At 43.2% G+C, this 9,105-nt stretch overlaps 1 long non-coding RNA gene across 1 annotated transcript; it reads right to left on the bottom strand.

Annotated features, from left to right (window-relative positions):
• Positions 1 to 267: 267 nt before the first annotated feature.
• Positions 268 to 6,837, bottom strand: LOC120396746. Its single transcript, XR_005593338.1, has 3 exons — positions 6,701 to 6,837; positions 1,553 to 1,636; positions 268 to 528 (listed from the first exon to the last, which is right to left on the bottom strand). It is a non-coding gene; the product is annotated as an uncharacterized LOC120396746 (long non-coding RNA).
• Between the last annotated feature and the right edge of the window lie 2,268 nt (positions 6,838 to 9,105).

The raw sequence follows: 9,105 nt of genomic DNA, 5'->3' as shown, positions 1-9,105 counted from the left end.
TTTATTCATTTGCACTATTTGCAAACACTATCATGGGTTTTTTTTGGCCGTCACTAAAGGCAGAATCTTCTCATCATTCCATTGGGAGACATCAGACAGAAGCAGCTGAACCAATTTATGAAAATCTCCAGACACTTGTTGCTTCAAATACAGCTCATTATTTAATAGTGTCCAAAATTGCAGTGGGGGCTTCACAGATCTCAGCAGCCCCAACAATTCTGTCTCAAATACCCCATTATACAGGTAGGTAGGTATATGTTAAATCTCTCTCTTTTTATCCTGGTGGAACTGAAGTGAGTTGTAGCCTCTCTTCTTTCGCAAGAGGCTCACAGGATTTCCACTGTTTACCAAGTGAATCAGGACAGGACTCCTCAAGGTCTATGAACCAAATGCACTGCTACACTAGCCATCTCACTTCACTTCAGAGAGATCTCACAGCATGTGTGAGTCAGCCTTAAAGGAGGTGATGTTGACACTTGTAGTTCATTCTTTGGGTTCCCTGGGTCCTTTTTCATGCCTATGCAAGACCTGCATGAAGAGAACATTTGAAACTACAGGGCTAGAAAGACAGTTGTTTGTGTGCATGACTCCAGACTAAATGGGTCAACATTCTTATTGCCTACCCACAGGCACATGGGAGTTATGGACTTCTAAACACATTTTCTTACAGTCTGACCAATGATCCCTATTTAAGATGTGGTTCTCCTTTGGAAAGTGACTTTGTCTGTGCACTCAGTTTACAAATAAAAGAGATGTTTTTGAACTGCCATCCTGCAAATTCAACCTGCACCCCAAAAGACAGATTGTCAGAAGGGATCAGTGTAACACCAACAGACCCCGGTCATCAGCAGGCGGGATCAAGCCTGGGACCTCGGGAGCTAAATGCATGAGGTAAGAGCCATATGGCCCTTGGCTGTAGCAGACTCATTAATCTCTAAGTGGTCTCGGTGACACTACATGGGACAGAGCACTACACTCAGGAGGTGTGTGAGTTACATCAGCACCCACAATTGGGGCCAGTTTTTCAGAAGAGCTCAGCTGCCATTTAGGGACTACACAACGTGTTCGGATTTTCAGATTGTTCAGCACCTAGTAGCTCCCACTGTTCTTAACAGCGGGGGCTGAAAACTTATGAAAAACTACCTCTGAAACTCCCATCTTGTTCTTTTTTATGATTTAGCACCAGGATAAAAATTCGGTAGGCCAAACATGGCCTGCAGTTACACCAGAGAAATCCCACGGTCTGTGTGTGTTTTGAGGCAGTTTTGCTCCTCTGGTTACAAAGAGAAGCACATGGCCCACAGGCAGTTATGTTACTTACCAAAGATCACCTTGGGGGAAAAACCTAGTCCCATTCTTACATAATTTCAACATCAGTCCTGGATTCTTTGCTTTCATCTGCCTCTAGCATTTAAGCTAATTATCTCACAGCTATTCAGAGATATAGAAGGACTTTGAACTTCTTCAGTAAAGGTAGTACGCTTTACTTTACGTTACATCATCATTGTGTATTTTTCTAAAGGTAAAAAACAACCAAGATGAACAAACCTACCTTTTGAGGCCCTTCATTCATCATCAAAAATGCACAACAACAAACCACAGACACCCATTTAAAAAAAAATTCCTTAGCAGTCACCTTTTAAAAAAAAAAAAATTCAACAGTTTATGCACTTGATAGTCCATGAATAGATTTATAATATAGAAATAATATTCCTTCATATTTCTAGGATACTATAGCTTATAAAAAGTAACCTCTGAAGGTGGGTTTGTTTGGTTGCATGTATGATTTCCCTGCTATGTTGCTGGATAACATCAAAGTTCAGACTGTAACAATTAAGGCCTCAGTCCTCTAAAGACTTACACAGAGTCCTGTGCGTAATGTTAAGCATTCACATAAATGTTTGCAGGATTGTGACTTAATGTGTTAAAATAGTATGACATTTCCAACAATCACAATATGTTACTTAAACTTTGGTATTCTTAAATATTTTATCTTTTTAAACACCTAATAATATATATTTTCCCTATAATAATTGGAATAATACTGAGTAGGGAAGGAAATAGTATAACAAAATTAACAATGTATAGTACAGTAACTCCTCACTTAATGTGGTCCCAGTTAACGTTATTTTATTACATCACTGATCACTGATTAGAGAACATACTCGTTTAAAGTGCAATGTTTGGTTATAACGTTGTTTGGTCACCGCCAGCTAGCAGGTAACTACTTTGTGACATAAGACAAGCGATGCTCCCGCTTCAGTGTGGCAGCCATTGTTGTTTACGTTATGTCGGTACAAGTATTCCCTGAACATTTCTAACTCGTGATTGTATTGCCCAGCATCATGAGTCAAAAACGCCCAGAAAGTGATAGTGGAGTGCCTAGCAGTAGCAGTAAGAAAACCAGAAATACTATTAGTTTGGGTACTAAATTAGATGTTTTAAGGTGTTTTGATGCAGGCGAGCATGTGGTAGACATTGGCATTGCTCTAAGTCTTACTCTGACCACTGTGAGAACAATTTGGAGTAATGCCGGCAAGATCAGGGCTAGTGCTTGGTGTGTAACACCGCCTAGTGCTACTACAATAAGTCAATCAAGAAGTAGTTTGATGGAAAACATGGAGCGTCTTCTCTCAGTGTGAATAGAGGACCAAAACCAGCGGAACATACCTTTAAGTTTGCTAGTGATACAAGCTAAGGCAAAAAGTTTTGTAAAAGTTAAGAATAAAATTGTCAGACACATAGAAAAACATAAACTGTTGAGCAATAGTCAACATGGTTTCTGTAAAGGGAAATCGTGTCTTACTAATCTATTAAGAGTTCTTTGAACAAACGTGGACAAGGGGGATCCGGTGGACATAGTGTACTTAGATTTCCAGAAAGCCTTTGACAAGGTCCCTCACCAAAGGCTCTTACGTAAATTAAGCTGTCATGGGATAAAAGGGAAGGTCCTTTCATGGATTGAGAACTGGTTAAAGGACAGGCAACAAAGGGTAGGAATTAATGGTAAATTCTCAGAATGGAGAGGGGTAACTAGTGGTGTTCCCCAAGGGTCAGTCCTAGGACCAATCCTATTCAATTTATTCATAAATGGTCTGGAGAAAGGGGTAAACAGTGAGGTGGCAAAGTTTGCAGATGATACTAAACTACTCAAGATAGTTAAGACCAAAGCAGATTGTGAAGAACTTCAAAAAGATCTCACAAAACTAAGTGATTGGGCAACAAAATGGCAAATGAAATTTAATGTGGATAAATGTAAAGTAATGCACATTGGAAAAAATAACCCCAACTATACATACAACATGATGGGGGCTAATTTAGCTACAACGAGTCAGGAAAAAGATCTTGGAGTCATCGTGGATAGTTCTCTGAAGATGTCCACACAGTGTGCAGAGGCGGTCAAAAAAGCAAACAGGATGTTAGGAATCATTAAAAAGGGGATAGAGAATAAGACTGAGAGTATATTATTGCCCTTATATAAATCCATGGTACGCCCACATCTCGAATACTGTGTACAGATGTGGTCTCCTCACCTCAAAAAAGATATTCTAGCACTAGAAAAGGTTCAGAAAAGAGCAACTAAAATGATTAGGGGTTTAGAGAGGGTCCCATACGAGGAAAGATTAAAGAGGCTAGGACTCTTCAGCTTGGAAAAGAGAAGACTAAGGGGGGATATGATAGAGGTATATAAAATCATGAGTGATGTGGAGAAAGTGGATAAGGAAAAGTTATTTACTTATTCCCATAATACAAGAACTAGGGGTCACCAAATGAAATTAATAGGCAGCAGGTTTAAAACAAATAAAAGGAAGTTCTTCTTCACGTAGCGCACAGTCAACCTGTGGAACTCCTTACCTGAGGAGGTTGTGAAGGCTAGGACTATAACAATGTTTAAAAGGGGACTTGATAAATTCATGGTGGCTAAGTCCATAAATGGCTATTAGCTAGGATGGGTAAGAATGGTGTCTCTAGCCTCTGTTCGTCAGAGGATGGAGATGGATGGCAGGCGAGAGATCACTTGATCATTGCCTGTTAGGTTCACTGCCTCTGGGGCACCTGGCATTGGCCACTGTCGGTAGACAGATACTGGGCTAGATGGACCTTTGGTCTGACCTGGTACAGCTGTTCTTATGTTCTTATGACAATTTGAAGAGAGACCAAGGTGAAGGATCACAGACAGAGACATTCATGGCAAGTCGGGAATAGTTTGATTGGTTCAAGAGGTGCTTCCACCTGCATAACATCAAGATGTCTGGTGAGGCGGCTAGTTCTGATCCTGCAGCAGCTAAAAAATTCTCTGACTATCTCACGAGAATAATTGAGGAAGGTGGCTATTCACCTAAGCAAGTCTTTAATGTCGATAAAACAGGCTCTACTGGAAGAGGATGCCTGAATGGACTTACATTTCCCGAGAGGAGAAGACAGCGCCTGGATTTAAAACAGCTAAAGACCGTCTAACCTTGCTTCTAGGTGGTAATGCTGCCAGAGATATGAAGATGAAACCGCTGACAAGGTACCACTCCGAAACACCAGAAGCACTCAAGGGATTTTCAAAGGAATGCCTTCTGGTCATTTGGAGATCCAATACGAAAGCATGGATAATTGTAGCTATTTTTTCAGAATGACTGACTATGCCATCCCTGCATGGAAGGAATACTGTGCCAAGGAAAATCTTGTTTTCAAGATTTTATTGCTTATTGATAATGCACTGGCTCATCCAATCAACCTGGATGACCTGTGCGAAAATGTCAAAGTTGTCTTTCTGCCACCTAATACCACATCACTCATCCAACCCATGGACCAATGAGCTATTGCTGCATTTAGGGCATATTACGCCGTACTTTTGACCAGTTCATCAGAGGCACTGATGGGGAAGGCAAGCCTATGATTCAACAGTTTTGGTGTGACTACAACATAGATTCATAGATTCTAGGACTGGAAGGGACCTCGAGAGTTCATCAAGTCCAGTCCCCTGCCCTCATGGCAGGACCAAATACTGTCTAGACCATCCCGGATAGACATTTGAATTATGACCCTATCCTCCAAAGCAGCTACAATCCCTTCTAGTTTGGTATCATCTGCAAACTTAATAAGTGTACTTTCTATGCCAATATCAATATGCATCCTCAAGTACATCAGTAACATTGGTGAGTCCTGGTATGCATGAATGGTGTGTGTGGGAAGTTGTGGCCTGAATGTGTCAGTGACTTAAAAAGATTTAAAGATCTGTCCCCGCTGTGAAGAAGGATATCTTCAGCTTGGCCAAGAAAGTGGGTTTTCATGAGGTGGAAGAAGCTGACCTTGCACAACTTCTGCAATCACACAGAGAAGAGCTAACCAATGAAGATCTGATGCAACTAGAGGTGATAAGAGCAATGGAAGAAGAGGGCCAAGAAGTAGAACCACCACCAACCCATCGAATTTTGACTACCAAACATCTTTCTGAAGCTTTCCAAATGATTGAAACTGGCTTGCAAATCCTTACAGGGAATGCAGCTCCAACGTGATTAGAGGAGTTGATGATATAATGAATTGCTATAAAGAACTTTACCAAGAAAAAAAAAAGGAGAACAAAACAACAATCTCTAGATGTGTTTTTTCACGTTGGGAAAGTTCAGCAAGAGGAGGAGCCAGACGATCCACCCTCTTTCATACTCTGACTTGCCCTGCTCTGCCTGCCCAGTGCTCCAGCCAAAAGCTTGCTCCACTCTGCCTGCCCACCCAGCGGTCCTGCCAGGAAGTGGGTTCAGGGCACGGGGGCTTGCCCTGCTCTGTCCATCCGCCAAGTGCTCCTGCTGGGGAGCGGGGTCGGAGGCTTGCCTGCTCCCTGGGTGGAATGCCGGGCGGGTGGAGTGGGGCAAGCCCATATACCCCGACCCCACTCTGCAGCAGGAGTGCCGGGCACAGTGGGGTGAGCCCTCCACCCTGCTCCCCATCTGGAACACTGGGCAGGTGGAGCAGAGCAAGCCTCGCTCCCTGGCAGGAGCGCCATGCGGAGTGGGGCGAGCCCTCGACCCTGCTCCCCGGCCGGAGTGCCAGGCAGATGGACAGAGCAGGGAAAGCTCTGTCCTCGACCCCACTCTCTGGCTGGAGCGCCGGGCAGGCGGAGCGGAGCGAGCCCTTGACTGTGCTGACCGGCTGAAGCACGGGGCGGGCAGAGTGGGGCAAGCGCTAGGGCTGGAGCAGAGCTGGGGCTGGGGGTGGGTGGGCCTGGACAGTAAGTGGGTGGGCTGCAGCCTCCCCGCCACCTCCTGTGGCTACGCCCCTGCCTCAGCCAAGCTTCACAGTCATCACTGGTGAGTACATTATTAAATTGTTTGTTTAAAATTATTTAAAACTTATACTGTATATGTATATAATGTCTTTTGTCTGGTGAAAAAAATTTCCCTGGAACCTAACCCCCCCCGCCCCCCGTTTACATTAATCCTTATGGGGAAATTGGATTCGCTTAACATCATTTCACTTAAAGTCGAATTTTTCAAGAATGTAACTACGACATTAAGTGAGGAGTAGCTGTAGTTCAAAGCCTTTCATTGCAAACTATGAACAGGGAATCTCTGTCTCTACCTTATGTAAAATGCAGCAGTTGTTTAACAGCGCAGGTGAAGAAATACAGACTACACTGCCAGCTATAAACATAGGGAAAATTTGGTAGGCAAAATGCCCAGAGATAAAAAGGGAACTGCCTGGTACAATATACCTCTTAACCACCCTGCTCCATCTTTCCTGCTCTAGGAAGAGGCTCCCTTTCCACTTCATCACTAGCTACTAGAGATTCTCTGAAATGGGGCACAGGTGCTTTCCCTTGGCAGGTTTCTGATTGTTCTGAGTCTCTCCCTTTTCTGGAGACTGTTACTCCAGTTTTCTCTGCCCTCTGCAGTGATGTAGGAGTCTGCCTGGGTAAGGCTCCTACCTACAAAGAAGGAGAAAAAGGAGAGTCTGAGTCAGGGGCCCCAACCATCCCAAATTCACATTTAAAACAAATCCCAAGATTGGCTATCCACACACCTTGATCCTGACTCTTTTTTTTTTTCTTTCAAGCATGGCATTCTTGGGTAGACCCACACTTTAAATGATACCATCTGCTTTCATGATAATTGCTTCTCTCTAGAATAAAAAGCCTTTGGGTCTCAGTAGGAACTTCCTAGTGTTAACAAACAAACAGAAGTTACCTCATTACACTAAACATAGGGGAAGGCCTCAATCACTATCAATTCACAATCCCTTTGGCCCTTAGGGGAAGCCCCGATTAAAGTTTACTTGTAAAACAAAGCTTCACTGACTGTCTCTTGTTTTCTTTACAGCTATGATTGCCGTTATCACCGAAAACGCACAGCTATTTATGTAAATAAAATCATAATCGGCAGAATATGCCAGAGATAAACCAAGTCATGGCATAATTGATCGGAGGGAGAATTCTTTACCTGGTAACTCCTGTTAGTGAATCAGCTCCAACTCCAGAGTGCTGACTGATGGGTAGTTGCTCCATTTGGCAGGCAGGCTGGCCGGCCAGAACCAGCCAGAACCTAGAAGGCTGACTTCTCCTCCCAGGGGTTGATGAGCACCCCCAGAACTGTAATTTAAAAGCAGATTAGCAACCTGCAGAAACTAAACAGAGCCAACATGGATGGGGCTGAGTCAATGAAAGGAATTTCAAGGTAAGCAATATTCCTTCTCTGGCTGAGGGTTCTAGGTAAGGAGTGGCAGAGGAAGAGTCTCTGCTGTTCCATGTAGAGTGGTGCTCTCAAGGCCTTCATTGCCAGGCATTTCAAGTCTGTGTGTGTCCAGGCCTAGTACCTTCACACCAAGTCTTAACTGTCTACTATGCTCTCAGATGCCCAACTAGAATATAAGTGCCTTTTATTAGTGTAGATCAGGTGATATGACTAACAAACCTCTTGACAAAAGGCAGATCCACAGGGAGGAGTAGCAGTAATCTACAGATTAGACTGACCAATCAGTGCAGTAAAGTTTAGAGAAATCTGTCTGACTATAAGAGGGTTTATGATGTTTTTCCATTCACGAAGAACAACTGCATGCTTGTGGTCTGGGTGACTCTTTTATTTAATTCAAAATAAGAAAGAACGAATGTAAAGTCTTCCGAGAGAGCACAGTGTGTGTGTAACAACAGCCATCTTGAACTGCAAGTGCTTGCCAGAATGGTTACCTTCACAGCAGGTAGACGGACTCATTAGGGCCAGATTCTGATACTCTTGCTCACATTGACTAGTAACTTATTCCTTCAGCTGTCCCATTGAAATCAAACTTCTGGCTGCTCTAAACTTCAGAGTCCCTGACAATTAAGATATGTATATAAAAATAACCTAAAATTCATTGTGAGGAAGGTCTTATGGTTATGGTACCATGCTGGGGCTCAGGAGATCTGGATTCAATTGCTGGGTCTGCCACTTCCTTAATCAAGTCACTTAATCACTCAGTTCCTCAGTTCCCCATCTGTAAAATGTGGGTGAACAGTAACCAATGTCTGGTTTATCTGTTTAGGCTGTAATTGTTCAGGGGACTTGCCTGTCTCTTACTGTGTGTATTTACAGTCCAGGTAATCTCTGCTCCAGATAGGCCTCAGCCTCTAACACAGTAAGCTATCACTTAACTGCTGCTACTCATATTTTGCTGCCCTGGGCAACCATCTGTTTTGTGTGCTCAGGTTGTGAACTTACTCAGGGATATGAGCCACTGAAGAGACAGAGAACAAAAGCTGTACATCCAAAACCTCTACACCTATATTTTATATCACTGCTCTGCCACAGATTTCCTGTGTGATCTGGGCAAGTCACTTAGTCTCTCAGTGCTCAGTTCTCCATCTGTACAATGGGACAATAGTACTTCCTCCTACCTCACAGGTGTGCTGTGGGGATAAATACATTAAAGACTGATTGTGAGGTGCTCAGGTATTACTGTGGGGGGGGGGCATAGAAGTATCTAAGATTGATAGATATTAATAATTAAACAAAAATTACATTCTCCAAAACTAGTTACCTGGAGCTAGAAGGCTGTTTTCACTTTCCCTCCGTGATGATTATTAGCTCTCCTTTCTGATCATTAAGCTGTGTTTTTCCTTTCAATGTATCCTCCTGTTTCCCCCAA

Source organism: Mauremys reevesii, linkage group 2 (assembly GCF_016161935.1).
Source record: "Mauremys reevesii isolate NIE-2019 linkage group 2, ASM1616193v1, whole genome shotgun sequence".
In the NCBI taxonomy this organism is placed as follows: domain Eukaryota; kingdom Metazoa; phylum Chordata; order Testudines; family Geoemydidae; genus Mauremys; species Mauremys reevesii.
The sequence above is the reverse complement of the archived record's forward strand: the minus strand, read 5'-3'. Positions and strand labels throughout refer to the sequence as shown.